Consider the following 20,083-nt stretch of genomic DNA (forward strand, 5'->3'; position numbering starts at 1 on the left):
TCACATTTTATTTTCCCACTTAAATTTTTGTTCACCGTGGTTATCATGTTGACCCAGTTACATATTCTTTAATGATTTCTGAATATCCATTGATCCAGATATTTTCACCTTTCCCTATGGAACTAGTGAGAGGTTCGGGTAATTTGGGAAGTCACGACTGTCAGCACAGAGGAATTGCTTTTTCTATTATAGGCACAATTTGACAAGCTTGCTTGAATTTCTGGAAAAGATGGTGGTTTTAAAAATCACTCTTAAAAATCCCCTTACCTGCAACTCACTTCAAAAAAAGAAGCAAAAGGAAGAAAATATTATTTACAAGGAAACTCAGAAATTTATTATATTATAAACATTAAATAGCATCTGCTATTTGCAATATAATATAAGAAAAATGAAATAAAAAGTATTTCAGATCAACCCACAATTTTTCTATAACAAATGAAAGTGCAGAGTCTTAGGAGGTGGCCCAGAATTCGAAGCACACTACATCTGTCTATCTTGTAGCTTGGTGCAGTATGGTTAGAAGCAGGCCAAGCTGCAGAGAGTGCAGGCAGGATACTCTACTGTTATCACCAGCAGTAGTGAACAAGCCATAATAAACACCACCCTGCCAAAATGGACATGAAAAACATGGCCCATATCTCGCTTCCTACCTTGGAGGAATGAGGCCTGGAGATGAGCTATCTTTGCAGCTGTGTAACAAATATTATGGAAGAGACGAGCAGGTGATGGAACACAGTGCTGAATGTTTATAACAATTTCACTTCATGGATGTGTCTCTTCTTCCAGGATAAGCCACCTATTACCTATACGTGGCAGTCCCAAGAAGAGCCCTATGAAATATATGTCTTCTGATCCTATCCAGCTAGATGTCCCCTCTCCCCTGAAATCATCTGCATAGAGTTTAGCTTTGCCATTTTCTTCTTTTCCCAACAAGTGTTAATATCAAATTTCTTACCCCCAAACCTCCTGGAGAATGTAGTGGAGGTCAGAGAAGGAGATGGAAATGTCATATGTCTGGAATGCCTACACGATAATGCTTTCTTTTTTTAGTTCTCTTTGTGTTTGAGCAGAAGTACTGCATCTGCTCTTCACTTGGAAGTTTTACCAGGTGTGTTAACTTTCTGTAACTGCTGTAAAAAAATTCCATGCAGTTATTTATTGGCTTCTAATGGCACAAATTTATTATCTTACACTTCTCAAAGGCACAAGTCAGTCGCACGTCTTAGTGGGTTCAAAAAAAAAAAGGTGTCGGCATGATTGCATTCCTTTCTGAGGGCTCTAGGGGGAAGTCCGTTTTCTTGTCTTTTCTAGCTTCTGTAAGTCACTTGGATTCCTTAACTCATAGCCCTTTTCCTCCATCTTCACAGCCAGCAATGTTGCATCTCTGACTACTTTTCCATAGTCAGATCTCCTTCTGTCTATCGCTAGGAAAGTCCCAGGTGATTAGACTAGGTCCACTCAGCTAATCCAGGATGATCTCAAAGATCCTAACAATCAAATCTGCAAAGTCCTTTAGCCATGTAATGTAGTATTCACAGGTTCTGGGGATCAGAACTTGGACATCTTGGGGAGTTATTATTCTACTCACCATACCGGAGGAATATTCTCTTGCTTTTGCCTCTGAAAACAAACTTCACTTTACTTTATTTCAACAAAATATCTCTGTATTTTCAGATTTACTTATAAATCTTTTTGCTTAGTCTGCCTTGGCAAATGCTTGTTCTTCCTAGTCACACAATGGCTGATCCATCTTTAACTTCAGGTAGAAAGAAGGGAGGGGTAAAGGGGTTAGGAGATAAAGGTATATGCCAATACCCAAAGGTATCTCCCTCCATTTTAAGACTATCATGGGAACTACCCTTAGCAAAATTAGAAAAATTAAACAGTAAAATTTTGATTGATTGATTTTAAATATCTCCTTTTATAGTTCAGTCGAGATCTCAAGTTTATTTTCCTTCATAAGTGGTAATGCAAATGGCTATGAAACTTAAGAAAATTAAGTTTGATATGTACATTTTTAATTTGCTTGACTGTGATGATTCAATGATTTACTAAGTCTGTATATTAAAGACTAAATTTCACAGACACTCCTGTACCAAAGATGTGAATCTACTAAATATGTACTGACAAACTCAGATAAAATGTGACCTCCTCAGAGGTTTCCTTTCTGAAACTCCACTAGCTTCTCAATCTCTATTTTATTACTCTTCAGAGGATGCTTCTCTATCAAAAATTATACTTTGCTTATTTAATCATTGCCTTTCCCATCCATGATCCAAAATTTATTTATTCCAGGTACATATAAAAACAGCAACCCCTTTAACTCCATATTTGTGAATGATTGTTCATTTCCTTTCTTTGGAAATAAAAATAAAAATAAACAAATTAACTGATAAAAGATCTTAAATTTTTAAATAGGAAAATTTCATTTGATTGTAAAAATTTGCTAGGATAACATGATTTCCAATTTCTTAAAATAACTTTCTTTATAAAAATGTTTGTTTGCTCTTTACATTAATACCATATAATGAAGAGATGTCTGACTACTAAAACTACTTCAAATAAAAAAGTGATTGATGTATGATTGGATCTCAATCATTTCTAAAACAGATACTGTAATGTCATAAAATGGCAAGTCATAATGTTATAAAAGGAATTCCCTTATTTTGAAGCATATGTCTAGTTAGAGAAAATACAGAAATCTTCTCTTCTATTTAACATTGTGGGTTCACATTATATTTTACCTATGATAGGGAGAAAGAAATCTTATCCTTAAAACAAAAGGATAACATTTTCATAATGCCTATAAGTTGTGTGATATTTTATTGAAAATGGAATAATGAGTAATTAACTAGAAATGACTGGTATTTAACTTCCTCGTTGTCTTGAAATTGATTCCACATTGTTTTTTGCTGGTTTCTAAGGAACAAAAATAGGACTTAGAACTCTGTTGATGTTCACATCATCTGTAAACTGCAGTCTATAGGAGAGCATAAAGGTAAGAACTTCTGACCAAGGACACAGGCCTTGTGAGAAAATAAATTCCATTAAAAAAGGTTAGGTCATATTCAGAGTGCTGTCACTAATTGGACAGAGTGTGCCTTGGGCTTAAGGGAATTACAGTATGCAGATTTCATAAAATTTATGAATTGCATAAAATTTACATATTCTAGAATACAGAGATCCAGGGTGTTCATTTTCTTTTCACCCTAATTTCCTCTCTTCCCCCAAATCTAAAACATTCTAAGTACTGAATACAGTATATAAAATATCAGCCCTGAGACCACACACAATATGTATGAGAATTGTCAAAAATCGCCCATATAAATACAGAGAAAAATAAATGGAATTCCACTCAGAATAGTTTTGATAAAAGATTAGGCCCAGAAAGAACTGTGTCTCTTTGAAGATAAGTAAACTGAAGAGAACACACAGCCAAAAAAATGAATCTTACTAATTCTTTTTCAAGTGCAGAAAAAAATGGGGAAAGGGAAATGTCAGACACTATAGAGATGAATAATATGTGTTGGATATATTGCAACAGGAATAAAATGAAATTGCAGGCTAAAACGATTCATCCTCTCAGGAATTCTCAAAAAAAAATTACCACTCTTTCAAACAAGGAGTGATAAAGTAATATAATGCAAAGAAAAGAGAATTTATGAAAGCAATTAAGATGGGAATGTTATTTCAAAATTTGTGAACATGATTAGGAACAGCAAAGACCAGAATTGAACCACCAAAACAGATCACATTGAGAACCTGTCTGAGAAATATCTTTCAAAGGTCTGAGAAGAAAATACAAATTAATTAAAGTCATAAATACAAAATTATAATTAAGGAGCATAACCAATGGGAAACATAGAGATTGTTGTTGTTCCTTACCAAGAGAAATAACAACAAAAACAGCAAATCAAAAATTTAAGGAACTTTTTCTAATTTGAATGAAACCATGAGTATTAAACTTCTTCTGAGAAAAGCAAAAAGCAAAGAGAAAAAAGGGTAGATAGATGATAGAGAGAGAAATAAATAGGTAGATAGATATAGTTAGATAAATAGTAGATAGATAGATGATAGATAGATAGACAGATAGATAGAAGAACGAACTTGGTAAAGTTACCAAACTTAAACTTTAGAAAGATTCTTTAAAAATTCAGAGATCATTTCAGAAGAACCTGGTCACCTGTAAAGCAAAACATAGAACCATGCCTTTCTTCAACCTTTTAATGGAGGTATTAAATGCAGAACTCAAAGGAGCAGAGCCTGCAGATTTCTGAGGAAGGAAAGATTGAGATTAATTAATTATATATTAAGGCAAGTCATATTTTGACTGAAGAAAACAGGCATAAAAATTTAGGAATACCTTTGATTCCTAAAAAGTCAATTGGGAAAGTTAAGCCAGTCAATAAGTAGGTATATATCTCAATAAAGAAAACATAAAGTGGTGAAGCAATTTAGAGAAGTCAATGAATTTAGAAATAAAATCAATTTTAAATAATCTACAATTTTATGGTTTCACAACACAATAATCTTTAATAAAAAATTGATTAACATTTTTGGACTGAAAATAAAGCCCAAGACTATGACCCACCCACCCCACAAAAAAGGAATGATTTTGGATGAGCTGGAGAAGGAAGAATATGAAATATGTGTTCCTATTTCACTTAAAAATGCCAATTATTAATGTTAATTTCTGGACGTGGAAAGTTAAAAAACAATTTTAACTTATTTATATATGTCAGTTCTCTTAATAGAAAGCTGACTTTATAACTCATAAGTTATAAAAGGTGAAAGTAAGATTTAGTAACATGGGAAATACATAGAAAATATTCAGAGACATGAAACATAAAAAAAAGTCAAATGAACATATTTTATATTGTATAGGATAAACTTATCCTATAAGAGGAAAAAGACTCACTCTAGGAGACCAAAAATAAATTTGACTACATATCCCACATCAAAAACTAAAGGACTCTATAAAGTTAAAATTAAGAAAAACATCAACAGATTTAGGCAAATAAAAACCTTAAAAATCCGGCGTTACAATACTTATTTCAGATAAATTTCAATTAAAATTAAAAGTACATGTGAGATTTCTTTAAAATGATTTCAGGAGCAAACTACAGTGAAGTTGTGAGTAGTGGTGGAACAATACATAGATATACAGATGTATGTAAAAATGTCTGAAACTCACAGAGTTACTGATAGGAATATAATATGTTAAACATACATAAACCAACTCTGTCCTTTAAATATCAAAGTGATTCATAATAACAAGTATACAGAGATCTGAAAAAAATGTAATCATTGTAATTTTTGTGAGTATATTAACTTTATTTACCCTACAAATATAAAATACATCTTCTTTTTGCCTGCTATGGGATATTTTCATAACTCTCCCAAGTTAATTTCTGCTCATAATTCTATAAATATAATTATTAAGATCTTTGTCTTATCTTTATAATTTTAAAGTTTTATTATTTAAATTTTACTCTATTTTTTCCTTGAATTCCATTTTCTCTTACTTCATAATTTGTATAGTTACACTCAGGAAATGTAGGTTCCAGAGCTGACAGCCTTGGAGAAGGCTGAGCGTACAATTATAAAAAAAAGCCTAAAGATTTTCTTCCTCATCTGTTCCAACAGTACCTCTCCAATAGTAATAGTACCCAACTGATGTGCCTTCACTTCTAAATTATTATGTTACCCTGTACATAATGGTATTAAAAAAAATCTGTTGAATGAATTAACAAACCAATATGTGTGTGGGTGTGCATATGTGTTTGTCTTCCTGTCAAACACCATGTATTTTCCTTATGAAGACTTGTTTTCTAAGTGGCATAGTCTCCAGATTTATAACTACAGAATGGGGTGGTGGGGAGAAAGGCCTGGGACCCGTGTGCTCAATTGCTGGAGACCATGCTAGCTGTGTAGTTCTTTCATTTGAGTCATCGTCTTCTAGGTACTACCTGGGGTTTATTGAGGAATTTAGTTTTGAAACATCTAGCAGACGTTCATGGGAGGAGGCAGATTACAGACTGTTTACTCAGGCTTCCAGCAACAATTGTCAAGCAGCCATCCTCTAATATGTTCATTTCTGTTTTGGTGTACATCCTTTGTCTTCAGGACTGCAAAGGTTTCCTGGTGGGTTCTCCTCAGTTTCTTTGCATGTCTATGAAGTAAAAGGAGGCACTGGCTAGAGTTATGAATAAGCCTAATATTTTGAAAAGATGTGATATGACTACTGAAAGGTTGGGCTGATCTGAAAGGATTCTTATCAAGACCCACTCAAAATTATTGAACATAAAAAAGAAACTTGTGTAGTCATTTTAAACTTCAACCGTGAGCCTCCCTCCTCTCCAAGAGGACTTTGTCACAATGTTGCTTCAGTTTAGCTTATCTGACTCCCTGGCTTTCAAATGACTTTCAAATGACCCCCACATGACAGGGGAAAATTAACTGAGAAGTTCAGAGTATCTATGGCTCACATCATCCTTTTTCTATTTCCTGGGGTTCTTCCCCAATTAAATGGCTGTTTGCTTCTTTGGAGTCATCAATTGAATAAGTCACTTTCTCCACTTGGAAGACATTAATACAAACTAGTTAATTGTACAATGACCAATTGCACAGGACGTCCACACTGACAAAGCAGTAGTTTTTATAACCTTGGTTCTCAAATTTCTCCTCTTCATGTACCAAAGATCCTTACCACAGTCCACAAGAGCACTCTAAATCTGTTAGTTCACACAAATCTGCAGTTCCTAGGTAGCTAATTTGGTCTAGAAAGAGTGACGCTTGAACTATCTCCAAAGTCTAACTATGATACTTGGTTCTGGGTGAGATCTAACCACCCATTATTGATTAGACTTATAAAATGACAATGAGAGCTTAAACTAAGAAGCCTTGTTGCAACTAATTTTCATAACTTATTCAGCAACTTCACTGTTCATCAGAACTGCTCAGCTTTCTCTCATGGAATATGTATGGAAGAGATAAAAAAGTTAAACATCTTAATGAGGTATATGTTCTTTTAGTATAAGGGTCGGCAAACTTATTTTGGAAAGGGTCAGATAGTCAATGTTTTAGACCTTGTGGACCTTACAGTCTCTTGGGCGAGGGCTCAAAGTGTGCTGGAGTTCAAAAACATCAGAAACAATATGTGAATGGTTGAAAATGGCTGTGTTCCAATACAGTTTTAACTGTGGACATTAAACTTTGAATTTCAAATAGTTTTCCTGTATTACAAAATATTCTTTTTCTGAATTTTTTTTCAACAATTTGACAGTTGAAATTGCCATACACAAATGGGCAGAGGGTGAGATTTGGCTAACAGGGTATAGTTTTCTGACCTTTGCTATAGTATATAAACTTCAAGATATATTTTAGAAAATACTCATAGTCAAAAGTTCAATCTTTTTTTCTCCTCTGCCCATAAGCAAAAAGCACTGTTGGAATAAGTGGGAACTGGCCACTCTGCTCTGTCAACCCCAGGCTAAAAATCCACGAAGCTCCTTGGCTCACACTTTAAAAATCTGTTCCAGTTCTAATTCAGGTCCCTGACAACTTGGATGTGATTTGCCTTCGTTCTTTATCCCTCCTGTCAAGGCAATGTCTCTCTGCATGCTTTCTTAGCCACAGTTGGAGAATCTGCTAGTGTTCACTTATTCCATATTCCATAGAGGGGATAATTAACTAAGACTCAGAATAGCAAGCAAGTTTGACAGTGCCCTTCTTGGAACCAGTGAGGAATGGGAGGTCTGCTTTTCTTTAAGCCATATATAAAGGAGAAATGTACATGATCTTAAATATATACATATTTTTAAACTAATACGTGCACCAAGTTTAAAAAGTAAAAAGATCCTAATAAGATGAAAGTGAACTATCCACCTACACTGAAGTCCTGATTATTATATTATTTTTGTATTATATTATTATTTTATTTTTTTATCTGGTATTTACTTCCACTTTTTAATGGTAATGCTTGCCTTGCTATTTTATTTGACATTGCTGAGCATAATCTCTTGACTTGCTATTATGGTTTAATCAGCTCAAATACAACACTGTCCCCTGTTTCTGCCTAATATATTGCAGTTTTTGGCTAAATTGATATTTAGCATTTATAATATTATGACCAAATAAATATCATTTACTTGGAGTCAAGTGATTCACTATATTTACATTTACATTTGCTCAGTTCTATAATGTTTTCATTTTTCCTAGAATCAATTACCTCTCATTTATATGTTCATTTCTCTATGTACCTATTGATAATTCTTCACACTGTCCAAGAGTTTCAAATAGCCTCTCAATACAGTACTCTAAGCTAAAAACCCTCCCCATACTCTGTTCACTACATGCACGTTTTTCCTCCTTCTTGTGAGCCTTTTGTTTACTTTCTCAAATCTGGGCCAACTATGCACGCAAGGATGCTCCAGTTCTCCTGAATCTCATTCTGATGAATCTCCTTACCATTTTCCTTTGTCAAATGCTGTTTTCAGAATCTGAAAATTTTCTTTCCCGAGGTTTAAGTACTGGTTTATGTGGGTTTCACCATCCTAAAAAAGAGGTCAGAGGGGTGAAATTTTTGGTGACTTGCTTCTCTAAAACTTTCTTTATTCCACTCTCAAAGTTGATGAACTATTTAAGTATATAATGCACAATTAAAATTAATTGTCCCTCAAAATTTTGAGACATTTTCCATTTTCTTTTAGCTTCCAATGTTGCTGTTAGGATTCTTATGTTCAAAAATTTTTGTGATCACCTCTCCTGCGATTTTTTCTCACTATTAATGCTTTCTCTCTCTTTCTCTCTCTCTCTCTTTCTCTCTCTCTCCCTCCCACTTTTAATTTAACAGTTATATGCCATACTGAGGATTTTTGCATCCATTATGCTGAGCACTTATGCATATAGAAATTTATGCAAATTTATGCTGGGGATAATTGTTACATTATTTCTGTGATATCTTTTTTTTTAGTTTTTCTTTTCTTTATGGAATTTCAATAAGGTACATGTTTGAATTCCTATATTGATTCTCAATTTTCTTATATTTTCTCTCCTGCTATTCTCATTTTTGCTTATCTTTTACTTGCAAGGGAACTTCATTATCTTTATCCTTCTACTTTTCTACCTTATACTGAAGTTTTGATTTTTTAAATTTATCTTACTTTTAATTCCTAAGAGCTCCTTTAATTTTCTGATTTTTCCTTTTTATAGCATCTTAGATTTGATTCTCTTTTCAGACTATTACTTTTAAAATAAATTCCCATCTCTTTTTTGCACTTTACTTATTTCATCTGAGTTCCTTTGTTTCTGTTTATTTTATTTGTGGTCTTATGGTGGCTTCTGTTCTCAGAAGTCTAGTGATCCTGGGAATCTCATACACATTCAGCCACGAAACAAGACAAAGCTGATAGAAATGTCTACTTAATTAGAGAAAAATCATCTTTAAATGGAAATTTCTTTCTTAAAAAGTTCTTATAACTGAAAGCTGGTAGTGCTGAATGTTAGAATATGGAAAAAATGAGAAAATTTTAGTTAAATGTGAAATCTTAGAGCCTGGGTAATAGACTATATTATTACTATAATTACACCTACTTGCTTGTTACTATGTATAAAATGGGTATTTTAGATTTTATTTACAGAGACCATTTTTCTTCACCTCATCCTTGGTTTAATTGCCTCAGATCCCACATATACCTGTAATTGTACTATTTTTTGAACACTGTAAAGATGAAAAGTGGTGGATTTTTATATCTGCATTAGTAATGTTTTACTTTCAAAAGCTACCTTGAAGTTGAGTTGATCTCTAATAATTTGAAAGAACATTTTATTGCTATGTATTGGTAATGTCTGTTTTTATAAATATACACCAGTTTTATATTCTTGCTTTTTAAGCAAATGTGACAATTCCTTATGTACTTTTGACTTTAATACAACTGTTGTTAGGCAAATAAACAAAGAATAATAATATATAAAGTTTACTATGTTTATGGCAAACTTTTGGGTTCCTTGTAGGAATACATTTAATTTCACTTGATCCAAGGGTTATGTGCTATTTTTATTGTTACCTGCACTTTACAGATAGGGAATCTGAAAAAAAAAAAAAAAAAAAAAAAGGGAAAGTAATATGCCCAAACTCTATAGAAAGTAGGTAGCAGAACTTGGGTTTGTACTTGAGCTATTGGGATGACCACATTCTTCACCACTTAGGTCTACTGGACCTTGAAGAAAAAATAACAGCCACAGACTATTTTGATTTATAGGGAAGGGTAAAATATCATAAATAAAAATTTGAATTTATATGTAAATAGATGTTCCATATATTGCCATTTAAATGACAATTAATACACATAGAGTACTCTATGATTTAAACATTTCCCATTTATTCCTAAAAACAACACTTATCCTTCAATTTGCCTGGAAGATACTTGCAGAACATGATATCCTGAAATCAATTTTTATAGGAAAATACAAGTGTCTTAGTGAACTTTTAGATTTACTCTAAGTAAGTGCAAGTTTATAGACATATGACAGTAAAAACAGATTTCATTATTAATCAAATTTCTCTTTTCATCCAGGACTGAAGAATGGACATGTCCTAGGTACCACAAGAGGGAGGCAAGAGAAAGCTCCACCACCAGAAACTGAGGTATGTGCTGAGATACCTTCCAGAAAATATAAGTTGGGTCTTTTCTGCACAAACACAGTCCATGGCAGGGATATATTAAAGTACTGTGGTCCTGGAGTGGGTATCTTGGGGTTCCAAAGGCAGTACAAAACTAGAACCATGGGCATAATCTACAAGGTATTTAATAAAGATCTGCATCATGCTAATCAACAGCACATTGTACCTGTAGATGTCAGAATCCCTCTTACCATTGGCTTCACTCCTTCAGAAAGGGACCAAGATGAACTTTTAGGAAGATAAGATTTAAAATTTTATTTAAAGTGAAATAAAATCAAGAATAAAAAATAGAATGAAAAGAAAATAATAACCAAGATCATCGATTTTCTGAAGGATGAAGATCAGCAGGAAAAGTTTTTCGTATTGAGGCCTGGCCAGTGTGGCTGAGCAGATGGCTTTGTACACATTGCTAGAGTCCCATCTGAGGAAAATCTGGTCCAGAGATGCAAATAAACCCTCCTTCATCTCTTCTTAGCTGATGAAATAAAAGTGTTTATTGTTCAAAAATAATCTACTATGAACGTAATGAGTATTTCTGCTGACAGAAAAAAAGATTAGAAGAGTAGGGCAGGTGGACGTTAACATTTCTAATTTAAACATTTCATCTTATTTAGTCATACTTTATTGCAACCATGTTAACCCAAATTTTGCATTTACTTTCTGAAGATAATTCATTTCATGCATGATTTCTTGGGGCATATCCCTTTTCATGGAATTTCCCAGAATATTCACAATATAGCAAAATATTCCTAGTACACAGTAATATAATGGGCTTTTATAAATGTACAGTAAAATAATAAAATATATTTTATTATATCATCACTGGGAATGACACCTTGATCTCAAACTCTAAGGCCCATTCACCTTACTCACAGAAATTCATACTCTATTTTTTTTTCTAGGTTGATATGGAATATTGAGTTACAATTCCTTCCTCTGTTTATCTGAGCTCTGTGTTGACTTTTGTTTCTTGTAGATTTATTCCTAGCTATAGTTGTTAGTATAAGTTACTTAGCCTGTGTGAACTTCATATATACCTAGGTGGCCAGAAAAATGAACAAACAATAAAATAAAACAAACAAGCAAAATACCCTCTTATGTCCAGAACAATTGAAGAGAAACACTTCTGTGGCAGAGAAAAGAAGCTACCTACCAAAATCTTTTCTCCTATCCATAATATAAAGTTATAGATTCAAACTGATTACTTAGGCAAGAACTATATTTTTCAGTTCCCTTGCAGTCATGGGTGATTATATTATTAGTCCCTCCCAGTAGAAAGTGGGTGGAACTGACATATGTTACTTCTAAACCAAGGCTTTTAAGAAACCAATATGTCTCTTCCATGCTGTCTTTTTCTCAATCCTATGACTGAATGTATTGCAAATGATATCCTATGTGTTACTTGAGCTGTGAGACAGAAGGAACTAGGATTCTTGCAAAACCACATAGAAGAGAATGGTCCCATCAGCCTAACCAATCAGCAAGAATTGTTTTATGAGAAAGAAATATTTTTACTTTATTCTGTTGAGTCATTGCATTTGGATTTACCACTTCATTCTTGCCCATCACCACTAATAAATCCTCTCTCTGTTACTAATCACAAATCCTCATTAAGTTTTCCAAAGATCTTAAAGTCTACACAACTATCCAGGGGCTTTTGTAACTTGGCCTACTTTCCAGCTGAACAGACACACTTTGCAGGTATTTGACTGTGGCTCTTGGATTGGGAGATGGAAGGGCAGGGATTCTAACTATTGACACACAATGGAAATCATTTTATGGAATGATAAATGTGATATTAATAATGCACATAGATGTACAGTGATTTTACCACTTCTTCAGGTAGCAATATACTCCCTTGAATTTACTGAATATTATTTGCTGTGCCCATGAACATTCATTGACAGGTTTGATGAGGCTGCATATCCTGTTTTCCTTTTTCAGACAGCAAAAGCTGATTCATGGAACAAGTGTTTTAGATGAAAATGAATAGGTAGGAAATAAAACTATAATGTAAATCTAGGTCCATAGTTGGATAGTTGACAGCTGCATGTCTGAGGGAGAAAATAGTCAATATTTTCTGTGATGATAGATTGAAATGAGATTAAAATACAGCTGGATTTCATCTGATACTTCTCAATAAGACACATTTCTCTCAGACTTAAAAGAAGTATCTGGATGAGTTTGAAGCATTAGACTATTAATTAATCATAAATTTTATTGCTTTTCTTTGAATACAAATATTGATAATTTTTATGTATCTAAGCTGGTATTTCAGAAATAAGAAATACGTTGCTAAATACTGTTTGTAACAGGTTCAAACTTGCTTGTGTGTAACTATGTGATTATTCCTCTGAGGTCCAACCAAAACAATGTGCTTAATTCATATTTCTTACAAGATTAAAAAAGATATGACCATACTCCAGTGAGTTCATAAACTGTGATTTTGAAAAATATTGCAGCCACTTAGAGTTTCTTTTAGATATGTCATAATTATGTTCAGATATGTGCTTAATCAGTATGCTTCAAATATTATCCAAAAGAAATGACTTCATATATGTAACATGAACCATCCTTTCATTAACATTAAATACATTTAGTTTATTAAATAAAAGACATACACAAATATTTTCCTTTGTTTTATGTTTTTCATGCAGAATTCTATGTTTATTTTGTTCTATTTTATTGTGCATAATATTAAGGTTCCTGTTAGTTAGAATACAGACATGAATTACATAAGGGAAAGACATTCTTAATTACCTGAAAACACAAGAAATTCATGCTGTCAGCCTGCAAATGCTGTGAAAGCTAACAACAAACCTTATGATGATATTCATTGCTCTAAGGACAAAGACTGAAATTTAGCCTGGCCCACAAACCCTAGATCATCTGTTCTTCATCTGCCTCACAAGTCTCATTTAGCATTATGCTTTCACCTCATGCTTTATGCTCCAGCTATTCTGACCTCTTTTCAGTTCCATCTTGAACATTCCAGGCTATTTAGCTTGCCTGAAATTTTCTTCCCCTGCTCATCCACTGCATTCAATCCTTATCTAGTTGAATCTTACTTTCTGTCAGATCTTAGTTCAATAGTCACTTCCTCAGGAAAGCCTACACTAGCCTCTATACTTAGGTGATTTTCATCTAATGTATACTTTATCAGCATGCCCCTCTCCTTCATATCTTTTGCCCTATTCAATTTTTTTTTTTCTTTGTGTGACACTCTGTTAAATGTTACTCTTTCTTGCTAAGCGACAAGGCTATGCAATTTTTGGTCACCTTTATATTTTCATCACTTAAAAAACCTGTTGCTCATAGTGAGAGCTAAATAAATATCAGTTAAGTGGATGAATGAATAAATGAGTAAAGTAGGTTTTATTTGTACCAGGATCAGTGTCTAACAAAAAGATTATTGGACATGAGTTGAGCTATTACAATTTCTGTTTGATGATGTCTTTAAAAATGTTTTAAGGTATTATAAAGTAAAAATCTATTTTCAATTAGGTTTTGAGAAAAAAAAGAAAAAGATGCTTCCTTTCCAAACTCTGATAAATTTCAATGAGAAACTTGGTAGTAAGAAAAAGGCAAACTGTGAGCCTAATATTTAGAAAGATAGAGTTTCAACATCCCTTACACATTCTTAGTTTAAAAGTATGCTCCCATAGTACCAATCCTCTTGCAGACAAACAAAAAAGAAAATACACAAAAAAGAAAGAGAAGGAGAAGGAGGAGGAGGAGGAAGAAGAAGTTGTTTTTGATGGGGAGTCAACATTTGGATGAAGGAATGACATGCTGAAGAAGGGAATGAACCTGGATGAGCTATTTATATATTTGGTCTTTAAGACTAAGAGGCAGGGGCTTCCCTGGTGGTGCAGTGGTTGAGAGTCCACCTGCCAATGCAGGGGACATGGGTTCGTGCCCCAGTCCAGGAGGATCCCACATGCAGCAGAGTGGCTAGGCCCGTGAGTCATGGCTGCTGAGCCTGCATGTCCAGAGCCTGTGCTCCACAACAGGAGAGGCCACAACAGTGAGAGGCCCACATACTGCAAAAATAAAAATAAAGTAATAATAATAATAATAATAATAATAATAAGACTAAGAGGCAAAAAATACTCTTATAGAAAAACTGCAGTATTTCTTCCTTATAAAAAACAGAGAATAGAATTTGGGGCACCCAAATAGTAAAACCATTCTTTAAAGTGATGAAGGATCCTAAGATAGGAGAGAACAAGAGGGGAGAAGTGATAAATTATGGGTATAATGTATACTCAAATTGCTACCTGACCCATTAACCACATGTACAGACCATACTCTAAGGGACACAACAAAAGCTAAAATCACTGTACTGAGTTCTGAGCCTATGTCCAAGAGATAAAGATTGCGGTTTAAATAAATCAAGTTAATTGTCTGCTAAAACAAACCAACACACACAAATAATCATACTGTTTGGAGGAATGTAACAGAATCCAGAGTCTCCAAATGTAACCTTCAAAATGTGCAAGATACATCTTAAAATTATTAAACATATGGAGAAGAAGGAAATTTTGACTGAATTTCAAGAGGGAAGGCAATATACAGAGACTAATCACAGGCACTAGAATTAGCAGATAAGAATTTTAAAACAGTTATCATAACTATGATTATTGATGAAAAGGAAAATATATTCATAATGAGTGAAAATGTAAGAAATTCCAGCAGGAGAAAAATGAACCATGATAAAAATACAAATGGAAATTTCAGAGCCAGAAGATTAAATATATGAAGTAAAATTTTCACTGATTGGATGTGGTAGATACCCTCTAAAGATCTTCATTTCCCAATCTCCAGGACCTATGAATATGGTATTTTACAAGGCTAAAGGAAGATTGCAAATGTGATTAAGAGAACAGACCTTGAAATGAAGAGGTTCTTGTGGATTATTTGGTTGTCTCATTATAATCACAAGGATATTTAAGTGGAAAAGGAAAGAAGAAGAGAAAATCAGAGAAGAGGACATTACTATAGGATGTCAGGGAGATACAATGACTCCACTCACTTTTGCTGGCTTTGAAGATTGAAGAAGGTGATCATAGCCAAAAAAATGGAAGTGGCCTCTAGAAACTAGAAGAGGAAAGAAAACAGATTATCCCTTAGAGGATCCAGAAATGAATTCAACCCCGAAGACACCCTGAATTTAGTTAATTGGCTTTAGTCCAATGAGACCTCTGTTAGACTTTTTAAACTACATATAGTAAGATAACTTTTATGCCTCTTTAACCAATACTTGTGTATTAATCTGCTTCAGAAGCATGTGTGGAGAAAAGGGAACTCTTGTGCACTGTTGGTAGAAATATAAATTAGTTTATCAACGTGGAAAGCAGTATGGAGGTTCCTCAAAATTAAAAAGAGAACTGCCTTATGATTGAGCAATCTCACTTCTGAGTGTATATCTACAGGAAATGAAAACAAGATATCAAAAAGATTATCTGCACTCCATGTTTAATGCAGCATTATTCATTCACAATAGCCAAAATGTGGAAACAACATCAGTGTCCATCAGCAGATGAATGGGTAAAGAAGATGTGGTATATATAAAATGTGACATTATTGAGCCACGAGAAAGAAGGAAATCTTGCTATTTACAGCAACATTGATAGACCTTGAGGGCATTATGCTAAGTAAGGTAAATTAGACAGAGAAAGACAACTAAATATGACATCATTTAAATGTGGAATCTAAAAAAGCTAAACGTGTTAGAACAGAGAGTAGAATGGTGGTTATCAGGGGCTAGATGGTGGGGAAATTGAAGAGATGTGGTTTAAGGATACAAACTTGCAACTAGTAGGTAAATAAGTCCTGGAGATCTAATGCACAGCATAGTGATTACAGTCAACACTACTGTATTATAAACTTCAAGTTTGGTAAGAGACTAGGTCTTAATTGTTTTCACCACAAAGAAGAAATGATAATTATGTGACATGATAGAGGTGCTAACTAAGGCAATGGTGGTAATCATATTGCAATATACAAATGTATCAAATCAACAAGTTGTACGTCTTAAACTTACAGTGTTATATGCCAATTAAATCTTAATTTAAAAAAATAATAAATAAATAAAGACTGAAGACACCAAAATTGGCGAGGATGTTACGCAACCAGAATTCTCAAACATTGCAGGTGAGAGTGTAAAAGGATATAAACAAAAGTTCTGAGTTACTGATAAAAATAAGCATATTCCTCTCATTTGATCCACCAATTAAAATGCTAGCTATTTACAGACGAGAAATGCATATATATATCCACAAAGTGACATTAAAAAAAATGATACCAACTTTATTTATAATATCCCTAAACTAAAATCATTGCAGATGATCATACATTTATTTATTTTTTATTCCTTAGGCTTTGCAGATTACTTAGTAAACTTGATATTAATCAGAATTCACTATATTTGTTTAATGTTTCATCCAAAATAATTCTGATTAAAAAGTATAAGTTCAGTAATTCTCAGAAAATATTTTTCTCCTTAAAATTATGATTTAAGGAATCCTGCTTAATGGCAGTTTATATGTAATGATACAGAGAGATGAGAGATGATAGACAGAAAAGAAGGAAAAAGGAAGGAAGGAAGAGGGGGGGAAGGAAGGAAAAGAGGAAGGTGGATGGAAGGAAAAGTGAGGAAGATCGATCTTGATTTGGCAGACTGAAATGCAATGTTATGCAGAAACATTGGAAAGGTTGAAAATCCTTTCACAATTGTGTCTGAAGTTTCTGAACCCTTAAATATACATATTGAGTTTCTTATGATAATTGGATTAATTTTAGTGCACAAAGGTACCAGATTAATAGTGTAACTTTATGATCATCAGAGTGAGAGGATATTTTACTTATTTCTGACACACACACACACACACACACACACACACACACACACAGACATTTAAAAAGTGTTTCAGGATATCCAGTAGTAAAGATAAAACTCATTATCTAATATGAGAACTCTACACAGACAACAACAATAACCAAAAAAAAAAAAAAAAAAACTTCTATATGTTGATGATTATTTGTACCATGAACCAAATGTGATTAGTCAAATTCCACACATGTGTGATACAAAAGAAAAGAGAAGCCCCAAAAAAGAATGTAATTAAATAGGTTTGATAAAGATAAACTTTTAAGTATAATCACATAAATAAAAAATATAAATATGTATATTAAATTTAATTACTCACTATAGGATGTTATGTTCCATGAACATAATTACGGAGTTCAGAAGTTTGGACCATGGTAAAAGACATATGGTCAATCTTCACATAGAAGATCTATTTAATTCTTGATCCTAGATAAAAAACATTAAGAAATGGTCAGAGGTCTCCCAAATGGAGAAATTCCAAAATTATAACTTACCTAAGCTCTTTAGAATATTGCTATCTTTAATCCTTGTTGATTTTAATATGAAAATCTCTTCATAATTCTCATCTTTGTGCTTTTCTCATAAACCTACAAAGATTCAAATGAATTATAAATCCATCTCAAATACTAAGGAACAGATTTCTGTTATTTATGCTAAGTTACTTAATCCCTCTTCCACTGAATATCAGTGAAAAGTCCAACTTGTTTTTTCATTTTCTTTTAAAGAAACGTGATAAAAATGGTTATCTTATGCAAGATTTACACAATCATCTGAAACTTTGAATGTTTCAAGCATTCTCCCTATGTAAAAATAAAGCATATTCTCATAAATATTTACTAAACAGCTACCTTGTCCCAGACACAGTTCTAGATATTGTGAATACAATGTTAACAATAAAGATAATATCCTTATTTTATGAGGCTTTTATTTTGGTTGGGATGCTAAATATAGTCTAATAGCCACACACACACACACACACACACACACAAATATTTATGATCATAGTGAGTGTGAGGAAGAAAGTAAAATGGCCTGGTGTGATACATAGTGACTTGGAAGTACTACTTTAGATTTAGTATTCAGAATATAACTATCTGAAATATTGACATTCTTACTGAGACCAACCATGTGAATATCCAGGAGAGTATATTTTAGGCAGATTGAAGTGTGAAGACTCTAAAGTATGCATGAACTTGGCATACTTTTAGAACTGCCTGAAAGCCAGCATGGTGGAAAGTGATGGAGTGAAGGAAAGAGTGGGGTATGATAACATTGGAGGGATAGGCAAGTTCATGGAGAGATTAAAAAGCCAGGGCAACAAATTTGTATTTGTTCATAAGTAGAAACCACTGACAAGTGCTATGTATTCTCTAAATATTATTGTTTTATACTATACATATTAACGTGTAGACAAACATGGAAGTTGGGAGTATAAATAGCAGTTAGTGATATTCATTGTAATGTAGGCAAGAAACAATAATATCTTGGAAAAGGATTTTAACAAAGAAGAAAGAGAGAAGTAAATGGGTTTTGATTTCATTTTTTAAAATAAAATAAAAGATTAAGTTTGGGTCCTGCTAATATACTTTATCAACATCCAAGTTGAGCTACCAAAAAGGCAGCCATATATATATATATGAGCCTGAAACTCTAAGGAGATACAAAATTAACTCTAGGAGAGCTAGATGAAAACAATGGAAATGTGGGTTAAAATTGTATTGTGGCAGCAAAAAAACAAAAGAAAAACAAAACGCACCCCAAATTAATTCATATATGAGCTTTATAAGTAGGAATATTAACACTCAGAAAAAGCTATGACAATCCTATTATAGTCTTCATTTATCAGACAGGGCAAAGTATTGTATTTATTTTTGATCACTACCTTTTAAAAATGATCAATGCAGTGAAGAGTTAAAAATTATTTAAATGAAAACCCTGGAAGAAACTGAGCATACTTAGCTTAAATAAATAGTATCACAGTGGTCACAATATTTGCTTTTTAATATTTTACTTTGCCTTGAGTAAAATTTGAGGGTATATTTATGAGGAGTACATATTAAATACAATACTGTACTACTAGGAGCATTGATCTAAATAACTACATTAAAATATGTGAGGGCTTCCCTGGTGGCGCAGTGGTTGAGAGTCCGCCTGCCGATGCAAGGGACACGGGTTCGTGCCCCGGTCTGGGAAGATCCCACATGCCGCGGAGCGGCTGGGCCCGTGAGCCATGGCCGCGGAGCCTGTGCTCCGCAACGGGAGATGCCACAGCAGTGAGAGGCCCGCGTACCTCAAAAAAAAAAAAAAAAAAAAAAAGTATGTGAATCTCTATCTCTTGCACTATTGATTTATCAACCTAGTCCTCCTAACCATGATTTCTTGCGTCACTGATACTATTTTAAAGACGGTTAAAGAATTTGCCATCCACCTCAAAAATTGGTACATCCTATATATACGTTTATCACACTGTTTATCATTCAAACTGGAACTGATTTGAGTATACAGGA

The 20,083-nt window shown here is 33.4% G+C and overlaps 1 long non-coding RNA gene across 1 annotated transcript in view; it reads left to right on the top strand.

Moving 5' to 3' along the window:
• Positions 1-20,083, top strand: part of LOC309804586 — a 275,939-nt gene that overhangs the window by 159,180 nt on the left and 96,676 nt on the right. Inside the window, exon 2 of the long non-coding RNA XR_014294142.1 lies at positions 10,578-10,648. This is a non-coding gene — a long non-coding RNA (uncharacterized lncRNA). The remainder of the gene's footprint in view (positions 1-10,577; positions 10,649-20,083) is intronic.

The sequence above is a fragment of the Mesoplodon mirus genome (genome assembly GCF_964341445.2).
Source record: "Mesoplodon mirus genome assembly, chromosome: 5".
In the NCBI taxonomy this organism is placed as follows: Eukaryota; Metazoa; Chordata; class Mammalia; order Artiodactyla; family Ziphiidae; genus Mesoplodon; species Mesoplodon mirus.